At 32.6% G+C, this 18005-nt stretch overlaps 1 long non-coding RNA gene across 1 annotated transcript; it reads right to left on the minus strand.

Moving 5' to 3' along the window:
- Positions 1-1393: 1393 nt before the first annotated feature.
- On the minus strand, positions 1394-17913 carry LOC126788424 (uncharacterized). The gene is made up of 6 exons (XR_007671368.1): positions 17746-17913; positions 11463-11579; positions 11012-11097; positions 10390-10554; positions 2349-2397; positions 1394-1857 (listed from the first exon to the last, which is right to left on the minus strand). It is a non-coding gene; the product is annotated as an uncharacterized LOC126788424 (long non-coding RNA).
- Positions 17914-18005: the final 92 nt, after the last annotated feature.

Below are 18005 nucleotides of genomic sequence, written 5' to 3' on the forward strand. Positions count from 1 at the left end.
AATTTCCTTGATGTGGTTGAAATTTATTACAGGGTGTTCTTATAAATATAGTAGCTTTAGAGATCTTAGCAACATGCAACATACCCACAAATAACACACCCGTCCACCGCCCCCGACAAAAACATAACAACAATCTGGATATTTTAACAACTTGCAAACCAAGAAAATACCAATTGAAACAAATTCAAAGTTAAAATCAACAACATCTGAATTTACCACCTCAAACAGTAAATTAAGAACATACACCAATCCATTTCATTATAGTGATACACACCATCCCCACACATAAAAACCCAAAACTCTAACTCTACAAATCATTCAGTACCTCAAAATCAAAGATCATATGCAATCCCGTTAAACCTAAATTGACCTCAACCCTATAGCAGAAAGATCAAATTATCCTTAAAGACATAAGCATTGGGATCAAGGGAGGGTGGATTCTTTTGCACTATTATATATCAATGTGTAACCTGAAATTACAACTAACTAAAGGGTTAGGGTAAGTTCAACACAAAAAGAAGAAATGTGTATTGTTTTCCTGTATTATGTGTTGTTTTTTATGGTCAACTGATTGCAGTCTTAATATAAAACTTGGACATTTTTCTAATAAATTTGTGCATTTATCTTCCTTGTGTTGTTATGTTCAATTTTAACTCTTCAAAACCTGTTAAAACAAAAAAAAATTTGAATGGTTTATGAAAATACGCTGAAATGTTTTTCAAAACAGGTGAATTTTTCATTTACATAACTACAATAGCTTAGGAACACAAATTCTTAGATCTTAATCCATTGTAGATAGCTACACAATTACACCAATGTATCAATAATGGTAATCAACATTGGATAAAGAGTTTTTCATCTTGATACTCCGGTCTCTTTATACTAACAATACATGAAAACATGTAAAAGCACAGTAATATAAAATTTAAAACAAATGTGGCCTCGATAGAACATGATAATCAAATCAATTTCCAGTTTCCTTTTTTTCTCTTCTCTGTTCTATCCCAAGCTATTTTCACCAATACGTACACAAAACTGAAGTTTTGAAGTTGACTGAGAACTTTATGCCGTTTTCCTATTCAAGTGTACTATATAGCTCTATTAATTCTTTATTTTCCTCTAATTATGTCCAAACTACAAATTATAAACACCTCCTTTAATATACCTTATTCTCAATCAAAGCAATAACGAACCTCCTAATGGATGACTATTCATTAATCTAGCAATCAAGAAACATTCCAGAGTACTAAGTAACTCTACTTATTTTACTTGGACCAAAAGAATTCAGATTCTATAGTAACCACAAAAACTTTCAGCCAACACTCCACACACAGAGAAAAAACGTACAAATAAATAATAGGGAAATTATGACCTGGATTTTGAGTAGGTCGATAACTGATTATCTCCATGTCCCACAAATATCTTCATTTTTTTTGTAGATCTACAACCCAGCATCAAACTTCACAGATACCATCATTTACAATTAATCATTAGGCTCAAATCTTGTTACGTGAAACTTTTGTATCTAAGCACTTCTATGTTCAAGTTTTTATTTCCGGTCTCAGAAAACAATTTGAATATACAACAATAAGAAACGTTTGGCCCTATATACATTAGTTTTACTCATCATTAGTGTAAAATTAGAAGTTCCACATGCACTGCCTGACTTAAACTTGATTTTAGTTCCCACAAAACCACAGAGGAAAAAATTGCAGTAACAATGGAACACCTCTTCACATACAAACATAACAAAAAATGTCTAACAATAGAAAAAAATAGTGTGATCTTCCTTACATGTAGAATCAAAATTACCTAGGTGATTATAAGACGACTTTGCCCCTCTATACCCAGGTTGACCTATAAAGCAATTGAGATATAACAATGAGCCACATCATATAAACCAACTGAGATATATTTATCAAATATACACATAGAACCCACACTTATTTCAATATACATTTTGTTCTCCAATTTTTTAGAAATATGACAATTGTTGCGTAAGTATACAATTATTTTTCATAAAAATTTGATAAGAAATATATTAATTCAGATCAGTAACTACAATCAACATGGGTATTACATTTCTTAAATTATAGTCTAAATCTAGGACTTCACTCAACAATATAATGGCCACCACCCAACCTCAAGTCATTTAAGGAGTTAAATGTTTATTCCATGAATAAATCAAGTGTGGCATTTTCAAAGATGCATCTAAAGATATGGTAGACCTTATATTATGAATAGAACTCATGTTTACACTACAACTAAACATTTCACAGAACATACAAACTATAAGAGGAGGCAATATCATAGGAAGTTATATATTGACATGACAAAAAGTAACATACCATGGAAATCATACCGTGAACTCAATTGATTATCCTTCTTCCAACACCCCTGTCATCAAAGGAGAACCATCTTAATAAGTAAGGGCAATAAACACCTAAACAAACACTACGTATAACTAAGTTATAACTAAGCTGTAGAGAAGACGATTGTATGCCTACAAATTAGATTCGATATAGATGAAATTGTGGAAGTGGACATTTGATTTCCTTGGACTACATAAGAATTCGACGTCCAATAAAATCTTCTTGTTCATGGATGCTCCATAGAAATCCGTGGGTGATAAGTTGATGTTACTAATATAGAAAACAATTAGGTTATCTCTATATTTTTAGATTATACAAACTTGAAATTGATTGATAAGTACATGATTTAAGATAACTGTTAGCCCATTGCTCCAATCTTTGGGTCCGTAAATTGTTCTTGTTGAACTCAATAGGGAGATAAAAAGGCAACCACCATAATCCCTTATGGTTTCATGTGCTCCCTCATTTCTCTTCTTCTTTCTCTCGGATTCCCTTTCTAGAAAGCAACATCTGATTCTTATAGTTATTAATGAAGAATAGAGGCTTAGTTTCAAATTCTTACTCCTGACTCAATCCTAAAGAGACTAAACCATGCAAGCGAAACTCTTCATCAATCGCCATTTTTAGTCAGTATTTTTATTTATGATCACCCTCATATAAGCCTTCAACTCCCTTAATGTCAACAATTAGCATCACTCTTTGCCTGCTCTATTTCCCAGGAAAAATATATCTGAACTTATATTGTAGACATAATATGAGCATTATTTATAACCCCAATACTGAATATCTAACCAAAAACCGATTTCCCATTAGTTCAATATCAACAATAATATTTGTTAGACAAGAATCTAACGCAAAAATAATTTCATCAAGATTGTGAGAATAGCATGTCTCTTACTCAGCTCGGAATTACTTTGTGTGTTAGACTGACCCCAAAGTATTAATAAAAGCCGCTCTCAACCCCAAGTTACTTTATCAAGTTACAAATTGAGGGTTAAGACTAATATTAACAAAATAGACTTTACATATTCATTTCACTTTATAACTTACAATAAACTAAGTATAAATAAACATTTTAGTTTTCTTAAAAAGTTATCTAATTGTAACAAATATCATATATGCATATTACAACAAAATTAAAACATTTATCACAAAAATATAGAATAAAATTAAAAAAAATTGATTTTTTTTACAAGTTATTGTTAAAGTTTTTATATTTACTGTATTTACTTTACTGTTACCAATACTGTTCACATATATTTATTTTATTAATATTTTTTTAGATTTATAGTTTATTGTACACAAAATTTATTTATTTTTTTTTTTTTACACTTTACAAAAACAAAATAAACAAATAAAGTAAATTTTTTTTACAATTTACAAGTATTTTTACATTTTTACATTTTACAAAAAAACAAAAAAAGTAAAAAAAAATTACATAGATTTACTTTTTTTTTCTTTTTCTAAATATGTAAAAAAACATGTACTTTTTTTTATAGAATATTACTGTTCACCGTATCATTCAAAAGAATTTATTTTTTACAAATATACAATATAGTACAAAATCAACACTTTAAAGAATTAAGATTTTCTCAACTCCCCGGCAGCGGCGCTAAAATAATAAGTCGTTAATTAAAACGTCTATAATAAACCCGATAAAACATCATCGTTAGTATAAAATAAGGAGGGATCGTTCTTTCCGGGGAATTGAAAGGAACTCTAAACTTTTAATGTTAAGAAATAATGAGAATTGATTATTAACTACTAAAATAAAACCTAAATTACTATTTACATGATCGACTTATCTTTAACAAACTTAAATCAAATTTACCATTACACCACATAATTACAAGTTCAAACTTATCATGCATTCTAATTTGACTAATTACTTAGTTTTTAGACACCAATACAATTAGAACCTTAGGGGATCATCTAATCATGCAAGATTTCAATTAACATTTAAATTGACTTAGGACCTAATATAAATTTACATGCAATCGAATTAAATAACACTTAGAGTAGAAATCAAATAAGATTACATTTAAGCATCAAAACTTTGTTAGAGACATGTTTCATGTATGGCGTCAGTGTGTCACCCATCATGGTTTCACATGCAAATATCCAAAAAATTTACCACTTTTAATCAACATAAACCGAACCTACTTAGGGCATGATTCGATTTGTGTCAATATGGTTGACGAATCTAGCACTCAAACACAATCTTAAAGACTACATCCAAACACTAAATTCATATGCACATATCTGAAAATTATCTAAAAGTATGAGAAGATGATTAGAACACAACAATAGAAATACAAACTCATTAATTGTAGGAAACCATCAATTCGGCAAAGAACCAAAAATCTAATAAAACAATCTGAAAATTTTGATTCTTAATACAAAACAATAATCTCACACAAACAACATACTACAATCTTTATAGACAAAGTATTGTAGAAAATCAAAAACGAACAAACCCATGAAAAAGAGTTGCGAGAATCACACGTTGTAGGAAACTTGGAGGTGTGTCTTCAATGGGGGAGAATGACTTGCTGTTTTGGTGAAGAATGTTTGAGGTAGTATTTTGGTAGAGTTTTGGCTCTTAAATGCAAAAGAAAAGTGATCTTTTTCTTTGTGAATAATGTGCTATTTATAGAAGAGTTTTGGCTCCTTGAATATTATAGCTTGGACTTTTTCTCCTCAATTTCTTTCATTTATTTTTGTCATTGGTGGGTTCAATCTCCTTTGATAAATTTCTTATTTTTCTTCTTTTTAGGTGTCTCCTTCTTTCTCTTTTGCATTATCTCTTTTTATGCTCTTCCTTTTTCTTTCTCCTCAATTTCTTTCACTTATTTTTGTCATTGGTGGGTGCAATCTCCTTTAATAAATTTCTTTCTTTTTCTCCTTTGTAGGTGTCTCATTCTTTCTCTTTTGCATTATCTCTTTTTATTGTAATAACCCGAATTTTGGTATTCATTTCTTGTAATTTCATGGAGATTAATGAAATGATATTTTAGTTATATTCATACTCTACGTCTTTTAAATAGCCTTCATTCGAAGTAGGAATCTGTTCGAGAACCATGAAGTCGTTTTTTGATTTAATTCGGTTGACTCAAGAGTTGACTTTTGATCCGACACTCGTTTCTGAAAACGTCTATCATGAAAGTTGTAGAGCTCGTCAAAACGAGTTCGTAGATATTTGGCACGTAATTTTCGGAAGTTGGGAAAAGGAGTTATCATGATTGGAAGATGGGTTTCCGATTTTGGAGAACTAGAAAGAGAAGGGATAGAATGGGAAATCCACACATTTAGATATTTCTCTCTTCTTCTCCACCGAACGTATCTCTTCTTTTTCAGTTTCTTTTTCTTCTTCCCACTGCCATTTTCTTCTTTCTCTCCATGAAAATCCCTCCACCACTGATCTATTCCCTCCGGCCACCGTTTCAGCAGCCTTCAGACTTCTTGGAACCGTGCTACCTGCTGCTGCAAGCTAGGGACATCAGCACCTCACTCTCCGACGCCAAACAGTCACTGCAGCTCCCAGGAAAATTGCTGCGGTTCTGCCACCATCACATCTCCGGTTGCCGGCGAGTCTAGGGCTCGGGGTCACCTTGTGTTGGCCCTTGCAGTCCTTAGACAGTGTCTACGTGAGTGGGGTGGTCGATCTTGGGCTGCAAATCAACTTGCAGCTGCTGCTTCAAGAGGGGATTTCAACTGCCATCCCAACAGTCCTTCCTTTTGACGAGTTATTTTGGGTACTTGGAGTTCATCGAAGCGCATAAGTAAACTCTTTTGGAGTTACAAGTTGAAAAGCGGGAGCGAAAAATGTGAGTAAACCTCACGTTTGGTCTAGTTACCTTGGCGGTAACTAGACGTGTGAACTTACATTTTATATATTTTTACTTGTTGTGTGATTCATTATAGATGTGTATATATTTGGTGATTTATATACGTATATCTAAATGGTGATATGATAAGCGTATATTTATCACTAAGTATATAAAGCTACTATATTGTGTATTTTTAGTTGGTTTTCATTGAACTGTGGAGGATGTGACCGAGGGGGAATAAAATGTACCTCTCGGTAAATTGGAGGTTTTTGGATGAAATATTTGTATAGTCAAAGTGCTTATATGTTGTGTGACCGGAAGGAAAAAAAATGTAGCTTCCGGCGTTATTGTGTTGTGATTATTTTGTTGTTACCGGAAGGGAAGAAAATGTACCTTCCGGTATGATTATTGCGTGTGTAGCTTTGTGGGTTGTGGTGTTGACTTTGTGGCGGTCTTTTTAGGCAAAAGACTTTGTGTGAGTTGTTCTGTCTTAGTGGCGGTCAGTTTGGCGAAAGAAAATGAATACATATGATTTAGCCTTAGTGGGGCCCAAGTGGCAAAATAAATTTCAATGTTTTGCCTGTGTGGCGGCCTTAGTGGCGTATGTATATGTCAGAACCACTCCTTGGCCTGTTGTGGGGATGATCATCTAGAGCTCTAGTATTACTGCCAATCTTCTGGATGCGACCTGAGGGTCGCATTAACCCAGAATATTCTGCATGTGTTGCGATGTGATTGTGAGTTGTGATTATGCTTGTGTGGAAATATGTGGCGTTTGTTGTGGCATTGGTTGCGAGTTGACGTTGTTAGTGTTGTGATGATAATGTTGTTTTATATATATTTCTGAGTTTAGAAATATGTTACATTATCCTTGAGTATTTCTTTCAGTTTACTCATACTAGCTTTGTAGCTGACCAGGTTTGTGTTTACAATCCTGGTGTACCATTATTGGTGCAGGGGGTAGTACTGCAGGTACTTCGCAGTAGTAGAGGCGGAAGGAGTGAGCAGTTTAACAGCAGTGTGTTGTTTTTGCTTTTGTTCATTTTCCTATTTTGGTGAGGACTTGTGAGAGTTGAATACTGTACAACTTACACGTGTAATTACCTTTTGTTACAGTTTGAAATCTAAGTGTTTTGTTAAACTTGGATAAGATATTCAGCTGTTGTATCGTAATTTCATTTATTGAAGTTATATTAGTGTTAGCATTCATAAATTCGAAATTTTACTGTTCTAAATTTTAGGGATGTTACATTTATTCTCTTCCTTTTTCTTTCACTTATTTTTGTCATTAGTGGATGCACTCTCCTTTTATAAATTTCTTCTTGTTGTCCTTTTTTAGGTGTCTCATTCTTTCTTTATTTTCCTCTTTTGCTTCTTTTCCTCTATTTTTGTCTTCATGCTAGCTACACAATCTCATCTTTAAAATATGAAAATAATAAAAGAGAAGAATAAAAACAAGATAATTCATGTAAAAAGATCAAGTAAGTTACTAGAATAGGAGAGTAAGATTATGAAAGTTACGGAATGATAAGTTACGGACTTTCCTAAATAGTACGGTTTCTAGTCTAAAAAGGATTCCTAATGCAAGTAGGATTCTCAATATCACAAATGTTAGAGAAATACCGATTAATGAAGACTCCTAATTTAACTAGGTTTCCTAGTTACACAAGGAATCCTACTCTAAACATGACTCTCGACAATATCTGTGTTATCAACCTGTTTTAACACCAAAATGCAACTAACGCCACCATAGACTCCTAACTCGATTAAATTACTCAATACTACAACAATAAGAGCTAAGAAAAGTATAAGTGGATGTAAAAACATATTAAGAACGTCGTATAAAGTGCTCCTATCACCCGTCAACTGCCTCTCGCAAAAACGTAACAACAATCTGAAGATTTTAGCAACTTGCAAACTAAGAAAATACCAAGCGATACAAATTTCAAGTTAAAATCAACAACAACTGAATTTACCACCTTAAACAGTAAATTAATAACACACAATAGCCCATTCCATTCATAACAGTGAGACACACCATCCCCACACATAAACCCTGAAAATTGAACTCTGTAAATCATCCAGTACCCAAAAATCAAAGATCATATGTAACTCGTTAAACCCAAATTGACCTCAATCCCATAGCAGAAAGATAAATTTGGTCCTTAAAGATAGAATCTTTGGGATCATGGGAGGGTTAATTCTTTTGCACTATTATCTATCAACGTGTAACCTAAAATAACAGTGAACTAAAAGGTCAGGGTAAGTTCAACACCAAAAGAAGAAACGTGCATTTATCTTCCTTGTGTTTAATCTATTCAATTTCAACTCTTCATAAACCAGAATTGTTTTTTTTAAATATGCTTTATGAAAATACGCTAAAATACTTTTAAAAGCATGTGAATTTACCATTTACATAGAAACAATAGCTTAGGAACACACATTCTTCATTTTTAATTCATTGTAGACAACTACACAGTTATACCAATGTATCAATAATGATAATCAACATTAAATAAAGAATTTTTCATCTTGATACTTTGGTCCATTTATACTAACAATACATGAAAACGCGTAAAAGCATAGTAATATAAAATCTAAAACTCTTATTTTCAATGTGGCCTCAATAGGACATAATAATTAAATCAATTTTCAATTTCCTTTTTTTTCTCTTCTCTGTTCTACCCAAGCTATTTTCACAAATACATACACAAAACTGAAGCTTCGAAGTTGACTCAAACTTTTAACCATTTTTTCTTTTCAATTGGATTATACAACCCCGTTAATTCTCTATTTTCCTCTAATAATGTCCAAAATACAAATTATAAACACTTCATTTAATATACCTTATTCTCAATCAAAGTAATAACGAACCTCCTAATAGATAACTGAACATTAAGCTAGATACATAGAAATAATAGGGAAATTATGACCTGATTTTGAGCAGGCCGATAGCTGACTTTCTCCATGTCACACAAATATCTTTATTTTTTTTTGTAGATCTACAACCCAGCATTAAACTTCACAGATATCATCAAATACAATTAGTCATTAGGGTCCTTTCTTGTTACGTGAAGCTTATGTATCTAAGCACTTCTATCTTCAAGTTATGCTTTCTGGTCTTAGACAACAATCTGAATATACAGCATAAGAAACGTTAGGCCCTATAGACATTAGTTTTACTCATCATCAATTTAAAATTAGAGGTTCCACATGCACTACCTTATTTAAGCATGATTTTCATTCTCATGAAACCATAGAGGGTCAGGTTGACCCATATACACAAATAGTCCAATAATTTGCAACAGTGCTTAAGTGTAGCACCAATAGTCCATACATAGTTTCTCCCTTAAAAATTCTCAAGACACTAGTTTGCTTCTTTAAAAGTGTTCATGATAAGTCACCATAATAAGATCAAATTCATTAGCTGCTCTAACCTCTGAACACAAACCAAAATGTTCTTCATACTTTTCCATATTCCCACAGTTAAAACACAATAATTAGTAAAGTCGTTAATATGTTATTTAAAAAACAATTGTGCTTTAAAAACCTCTATGGAACTTAATTTTATAAAAGTGTAACGGTGAGATGTAGTGAAAAAAAGAAAACATGAATGATTGTGCTCACAAATAGCAATTAAGAAACTTGACCAGAGACAAACGACTCGACCATCAAGTACTTAAATAAGCGTAGCGTAAACATGTCACACTTTGTTTAGAAGGGTTTTCACATGTTTATGAAAATATCTCTAAAATAGACACAGGATGAAAAAAGGATTATGAGGTAGACGATAGTAAATATTATATAACATATTTACTATCAACAAAGAACCACATACATTGCTAACCAAGTATGAGAACAACATGTGATCTAATATTGAAGAAAAACACTGATAAAAGCATAGCTAATGAATAATTGTTAGTTTCAGTATAATTATTACGATACATATGATATGAACAACTAAAGATATGTAACAGATATGAAACAACTAAATCAAATTTATTATGAAACAGATATGAATCGAGCCATAGCTCATAATCAAACAATGGCAATACAAAAAAAAAAAGACGCCCATTATCAAGGTCATTATGCCATAGCTGAAATAATAAATCTCATAAATTAAACAAATTCTTGAAATTGATAAACAGTGGCAGTGAAAAACATAAATTTTGTAAAAAAATCCTTACCTTGTTGATGCAGTTCCTTCTCTTCGATCTATTTCAATTTTGTCTGTCGGGAGTTTCTCTCTGCTTGATGACCTCTCTTCCTTTGGTTATGCAAACAGAACAAAGACTGACTCAGGGACTGAAGAAATCATGAGATACCTTCTCTACTTGACAATAACCCTGCCTCTGCATATATGTTATAATGTTATAATTGTTGAAAATCAAATTCAATCCTGAAATTTAGATTAAATCAACCCAAATAATAAAATGAATACTAGCATTATAATCAGATCTTGAACATAAAACTAAATATAAACAACTTCATCAGTAACACAAATTGATGAACCAAAATTTAAATAAATAAAATGAAGGCCCAACCTCAAATCGATTAGAGAAGAGGCAAGACATGACGCCATCTAAAGAGCATTGAGAGTAAGAAATGAACCATAAAAGTGGAGCTTCTACAGAACACGTGCATGCTTTTTGATAACTGAACATCAAATAACATGACTTTATAATGGGAGATCTGACCTCTCAAACCACGATGAATTAGGTTTTAAGTAACAAAAATGAATTAGGATGGTATAAAGTATGAGTATTGATCTATGTATAGCAAAAACTAATATGTCAACCTAAACTTTACCTGTATTGATTCTTTCTCAGTCCAAAGGGTCTCCAAATTGTTCTACGCTCTAGCAATCTTATCAAGACCATGAATTATCACTTTCCCTGAATAAGTGAAGATGACTAATAGAAACTCGCAAAACAACAGAGAGAAAAAAGAGTTGTCCCCATCATTGAGGGACAGTTCATCATAGTGCAGACATTATGAACAATGTATTATCAGACAAACATCAAAGTAGTTTGAGAAATACACAAATTGTAATACATAAATAGATATTGTTATTTTGATTTCAAGTTAGCACACATTTATAATACTACTGTACCCTATAAGTATCATGTGAGTAAGTGAAATTCTTAATTTTTCTAACTATAGATGTGGGTTTGTGCAATTTTCCAAGAAAAGTTGTGTGTACTCTAAAATGTTCTTTTAACACCCATAATGATGAATTGCCAAAGACCAGAGCACATACCAGAATCAATGACAATCCACTATTCACCTTCTTGCCCTTCGATAATTAGAAGCACCAACCACTACGCTCCTTTTTGCTATTGCTTAGACTGCTCGTATAAACAAATCAAATCACATCCTACAAATTTATGCACACCTTCATTGGTCAAACAAATTGAAGACTCAAAATTGAAAATAAAATAAATGGATAAGATAAAATGAAAAGCTCAACACGAAATCTATCAGAGAAGAGGAAAGAGATGGTGCAACCAAAAGAGCGTTAAGATTAGGAAAAGAACACGATATCATAAAGTACAACAACACAACCGAACCCACGACAACCTAAATAAAACACAAAATTTCAACCTTTTCACTTATTGTCCAAGAGAAAAAAAACTGACTGAAAAATGAACTAAACTAAAGCAGAATATGCATTTGATGCATGAGCAACATTTGCGTTATATCATAGGCGGGAACCAAATTAGAACCTAAATCGTTAGCCCTCTGCACCATGGACAAAAACCCCTTGTACTTCTATCTTGTTGCTATCAAACATATAATCTTAGACCTATATGGCTCAAAAAATGTTAAGTACAAAAATACCTACTTCCTCAAATAGCACCTCATTAATAGTTGCATCTGAGGACCCAACATCAGAACCAACCTCATTTCTCATAAGGCTCATCTGGGTACCTTTTGACCCAAAAATATATGCACCTTATTCTCTTAATCAAATGGTAGGCTTTCCTATAAGCATTCAAAATTGAAGTAAAACCACATAATAGGAATCAAATAAGAATCAAATCTTTAACTCCAAAAACAACCAATTTCAACAAAAATCAAAGCTTTATAATCAAACTTAGCTCACTGGATTAAATGTGACAGTTTCAAAGCCATTCGATGTCAATAGGAGGATGAACCACTGGAGTCGTCATTCAAGTTTAAAACGGAGAACAATTACAAATAAAGGAGGACTAACTGATTACAATTAATTTCCGGATTTTAGTATAAAATCATATCAAGTAAACACACCTAAATTCAACTTTATACACCTAAACAACTCATCTAGTGAGGGAAGCTAACACCAAAGTACCCGATCGGTTGAGATAGACTTTGAGGTACCTCAACCACTACCGTAGCAAAGCCAAAAAGTTTTAAAGAGAACCTAACCCAGAAAGACCGGCGAGAGATGAAAGGGCAAGTCATAATGTATTTAAACAACACCAATGCCATAAGAGTGTGTCAGTTACCAGGCACATATTTTCAAGAGTGTAGACTTTAAAATCTTCAAATCAAAGGAACAACTTTTAAGCTGAATGCAAGAGATATGGAATTTTAACCAAATGTAAATCTTGATGTTTGATATATTAAAGTCCCATCATGTGCACGCTTAAGTATTACCACAAATGTCCCTCGATAATGTAATTTCTTTGTTTCTAATGAAAACAAAATTCTCAGAGGATCTAGTGGTACATACATTTAAACTCCCCTAGCTTGGTGCGCTTATGCCTCCCACCATAGATAACAACAATGGCATAAGCTTGTTATGGCTAGTTCTCATGGAATCTTTGACTCAGATGGAACCATTTAACACAAATACTTTCCTCTAGTTGAGGTACTTGAGGAATTTTATAGAAGCCTTGCCCAGTGCCATGATTTGCAATCCCATAGAAATATCTAGATCATGATCGAAATTATCGACTTCATGCACACCATAATGCACACAAAAAGAAGCATATCAAGAATGTGGGCAATCAATATACAGCTAAGTTCACTGCTTGATTGTAATATCAATTCTAAATAGCAAAAACATCATCATGAAGACAATCAAAGTTCGAAGGACAAACTACATGGACAATCCGATAAACTTAAATAACTTGAATAACAACATAGCATTCAAAATTAGTGCTTAAGAATATAAGAATTGACATAGAAACATCCCCATTATTAAATAAATTTGGTGTTTTGTTTTTCCATATCATTCTAATATATAGCTCCCTCAGTTTTAATAAATAAAATGCAGACATTGGCTAGTAAAACAAAGAAAGAACCCAACTCACCAACAGAAAAAAAAAATAACAAAAAAAAGCAATCACAGGTTCCCAGCACTAACAAAGACCAAATTATATATACAGTCGATAAAGCCAATTATGATAGCCATAATCAAAACACTACCCGCGCATTGTAACCTTCAGTCAATTCTTTCTTCAATATAGTTACCAGGAGTAATCATTGAAAATAAAAAACTATAGGAGTAAGTCCCATAACTTGTTTCCAATATTCGGCGGCTTGCTTGAACCAAGCCTCCGGAAATTTCCAAATCTTCTGCTGAAAAGCATTTGGGGGGGGGGGGGGGGGGGGGGAATAAATTTGGAAGGAAAAAACAACAACTTTTGATTATTGAATTGATGCCTTTTATGTGCAATTCAGAATATTGCAACATTCTTTGCCTATTAAAGTATAACATGATAGAATTATCATAATAAGCGAAGAGCAAGGGGAAAGACATTTTCTGCACACATCTTCTAGACAGTAAAGTCAATGTATTTACAAACTGAAGGTCAGATCAAACTGAAGGTCAAAACTATGTTCTCTGTTAGAATAGATCTTGGACTAGAATTTCCAAAAAATGCCATGAAAATATATTGATTTTACAACTATCTTACTGTAGAAGGATTCTGTAACAAATTCAACAGATAACGAAACCCATGCATACACGGAATAATAACAGTCCTCATTTGATTATTCAGAATCATTCATACATAGTTTGTTACCAAGGGTTTATTCCAGAAATTTTCTCTATATACTGTAATTGACCCAAACCTAGTTGTCTAGAAGCTGGACTAAAGAATGTAAAACAACAAAAACAAAAAAACTAACACGGGAGCAATTTGGTGGGGGGGGGGGGGGGGGAGGGGTAAATTCCCTCCTTTAGAACCGTACTTGAATCAGTTAAAAAACAAACAAACACATGAGCAATTTGGTGGAGACAGAAAAACGAATGTGCGGAGGTGTTTGGCGGAAGAAGCAAAAAGAATAAGAGATGAATTAAATTAACCCCTACGCAAAATGTCAACACCCCTAGTGGAAGAAAATGATGCCTTTTGTGTGCAATTCAGGATATTGCACCAGTCTTTCCCCGTTAAAGGATAACATGATAGAATTATCATAATAAGTGAATAGCAATTGTAAAACTTTTGTAACTTACAAATTACTAAATTGCAGTAATTAACTAAACATTTACCTCGAATAACTTCAAAACCAACATTGATTGATCCTTGTATTTGTAAACTGCTTAGAAGTACCTCCAAAGAAAAAGTCATAGACATGAAGTTGTGAAAAAAAAACATGTAAAAATTGTGCCCTTGCCAAACCCACAAAAAGGACAAACATGCATCATCCAAAACGAAGCTAGAAATTTGAGCCGTTTTAAAAAGACAAACTTATGAACATCTATTACTGAAATGAAAATCCCAGAATAAATGTAAAAGAGTATGCTGGTCTTGAAAAAGGAGTCCAAATGATCATAGATAATGAAGCATTTAACATATAGAGAATAATTTGAGTGAAGTATGATCTTAGACCTAAATGTAATTGGAGAATAATTCAACAAATAAAAGATACACATCCCCTTTTCTCCAATTGTACAAAAACTCGGTCCGAATGAATAGTATGTCCATGATCAGAATAAATATACCACATTGTAAAGTACATTTAACATAGCCAAAATAATAATGAAGCATTCTCTTTTCTTATGTCAATTAACAAGTAGAATCCCATTAACTTCTCCTCTTACTACCCATTATCTCGCTACACAACTCATAAACTCTAAATGATAATTTCATATACTCATAACTCAATAATATAATTATAAAGGAACACAGACCTGGATAATAGAAGAAGCCTAATGCAGACAACAAACAAACAAAAAATTAAAAACAATTATATTTTTTTATCATGAATTTCCCTATTTCTAAATAGAAAATTGTATAAACATGTGTCGTGTTTTTTAAGTCACGCACTCACTTGATCAAATATTAAATTAACTAAAAGATTATTCCACCATAGCCAATTTTGAACAAAACTGGGTTTTTTATAATCCAAGAACCAAAACAGAGGTGAGCAAATCTTCCCAAATCACCGAATCTTCCCAGCCTTCTCCCTTTTAGACCCCACTTTTGCCTATGTCTTTTTAATATCAAAATCTAACTCATTTTTTTTTCAAGTTATACAGACTATTTTATAGACAATAGCTTGACATTCTATAATTCAAGTCCACAATATGCATGCATATATGCCACTATGCTATCAAGCATTACACTATGCTTTTTTAGATTTTGTATGCCACCATCTTCCTTCATCATATGGTACATAATGAGTAGATCAAACACCAGCACAACTATATTATAGTTGTAGCAACTTAGCTTATTGACATATCTATACCTCATTTGCTACTTTAACATAATCACAACCAGCATAGTTATATTATAGTTGTAGCGGCTTAGCCTATTGACATATCTATAGCTCACCACAAAATATGAAAACAAATACAACAAGATATCAGAAAAAGAAAAAAAGACTGCAACAACCACATGTTGTTATGTATGTAACCTCAGACGCTGAAATAAGCTAGCTGCAGCAACCACACTCATTATGTATCTAACCTCAAACTATGACTGTGTACTAATCTAGCACAAGAATGATTATAGTTTAAGAAATCTATAGGACAGATGCTCATTCACATTGATATGAAAATTTATTCCATTTTTACCTAACTTATTCCCACCCCAGTTTCCTATCGTGATGCCTTTGCGAGTGGAAAGACATTTTCTGCACACATCTGCTAGACAATAAAGGCAATTTATTTTCAAATTGAAGGTCAAAACTATGTTCTCTGCTAGAATAGATATTGGATTAGAATTTCCAAAGAATGCCATGAAAGTATATTGAATTTACAACCACCTTACTGTAGAAGGATTCTGTAACAAATTCAACAGAGAACAAAACTCACGCATGTCAAAAGTCCAATTAAAATATAGTGCTCATTTGATTATTCAAAATCATTCATACATAGTTAGGTACCAAGGGTTTATTCCAAACGTTTTTTTTTCTCTATATGAGGTAATTGCACCAAACCTAGTTGTCTAGAAGCTTACTGATCATACACATCAATCATAAACTCGATCTATTTATATCATGTATGTTCATAATTTTATCAAATTATGCTTTTTTGTACTGTACGGAGCTTAAATAATTTAGACGCTGTGTTCTGAACAATCCATGTCATATTGACACTGATTGTTATAAGTAGAATAATTTTATGTAGAACATTTTTCAACTCTTAAAATATCTTTGATATCAAATCCAGTTGCCTCATTATACTAATGAACGGGGAAAAAGTACTCAAGAACGTGAGTAATAGATAGAGAACATGTTTTAACATAAAAGGAGACGCCAAATTGATAAGAAGTTCTGTAAATAATTCAAGAATGTATTAAGTGGCATCCTGGACTCTCTAGAATATTTAAAAACTTGATGCACCAGTATGCATCAGAAGTAGGCAATTAAAGTCATGATGCATCAATATGCAGCAGTGATATATAATGATTGTATGATGCTGTAGCACTAAACAATTGAGAACTTTGAAAGCTAATTACTGTTGTTATAGACCTCTTAACTGGGTTAACTCCTGAGCTTGCTCAAGTGATCTACATATTCACAGAAAGATAGGTATATAATCAACAAAACGTATAGCGAAAATCAAATGATAAACTATTTGTCCTCCAATGAAGAGCAAGTAATGCAAGACTTCCTTAGAATCTCTGATAAGTGATACACCTGTGCAGGGCTGCAATAGAATAGCCCAATGGTGCCTAGGACTTTAAACCAAACCCCTTGCAAGTACAAAATCATCTGATCTGCATTTCAACTTGTCAAACTTTCCATATCTTTCAAATTTGCATTTACCTATTTCCACTGAAAGTTAATACTAAAATAGTGAAAGCATTCATCTGTTTAAATCAAAATTTACATATATACTTAACTTGCTTACATTAGTTCTTTGAGTTTAAGAGCTACTACAAAATGTTGGCTACTAATCAAAAGGATTATGTGACACTACCTGCCTATTTGTATAATCACAATAGCTCTTGCAACATAACAACATCTAAATCACCCTTATTAATGTATAAAAACCCATAATCGAAATGCAAAGTTCAAACCACAAAAACCTTAGACAAAAAAATAAATAAGAAAAGCGAATCTCGTGAACATTGATGTCAAGTTTTGATTTCTGCATGACTCACCAATCATAAGACTTATGGTTCCTCCTCAAATTCTTGCACGCGTCTTCGATTGTATTACTTACTCTCATCTCATCAAGAAGAAGACATGCAACATAAAAAAGCCAAGATCAAAACTAAAATCAAATAAAACACCCACAAAAAGAAAACGAATTCCTTCATCACATACCATTTAGCAAAGCAGTGACGATGCTTTTCTCCTGAAATGAGTTCTTAATCTGACCAGGACCACTTATTGCGTTACAAAGAAAGAACACGAAAGT

The sequence above is a fragment of the Argentina anserina genome, chromosome 3, assembly GCF_933775445.1.
Source record: "Argentina anserina chromosome 3, drPotAnse1.1, whole genome shotgun sequence".
NCBI classification, from domain to species: Eukaryota; Viridiplantae; Streptophyta; class Magnoliopsida; order Rosales; family Rosaceae; genus Argentina; species Argentina anserina.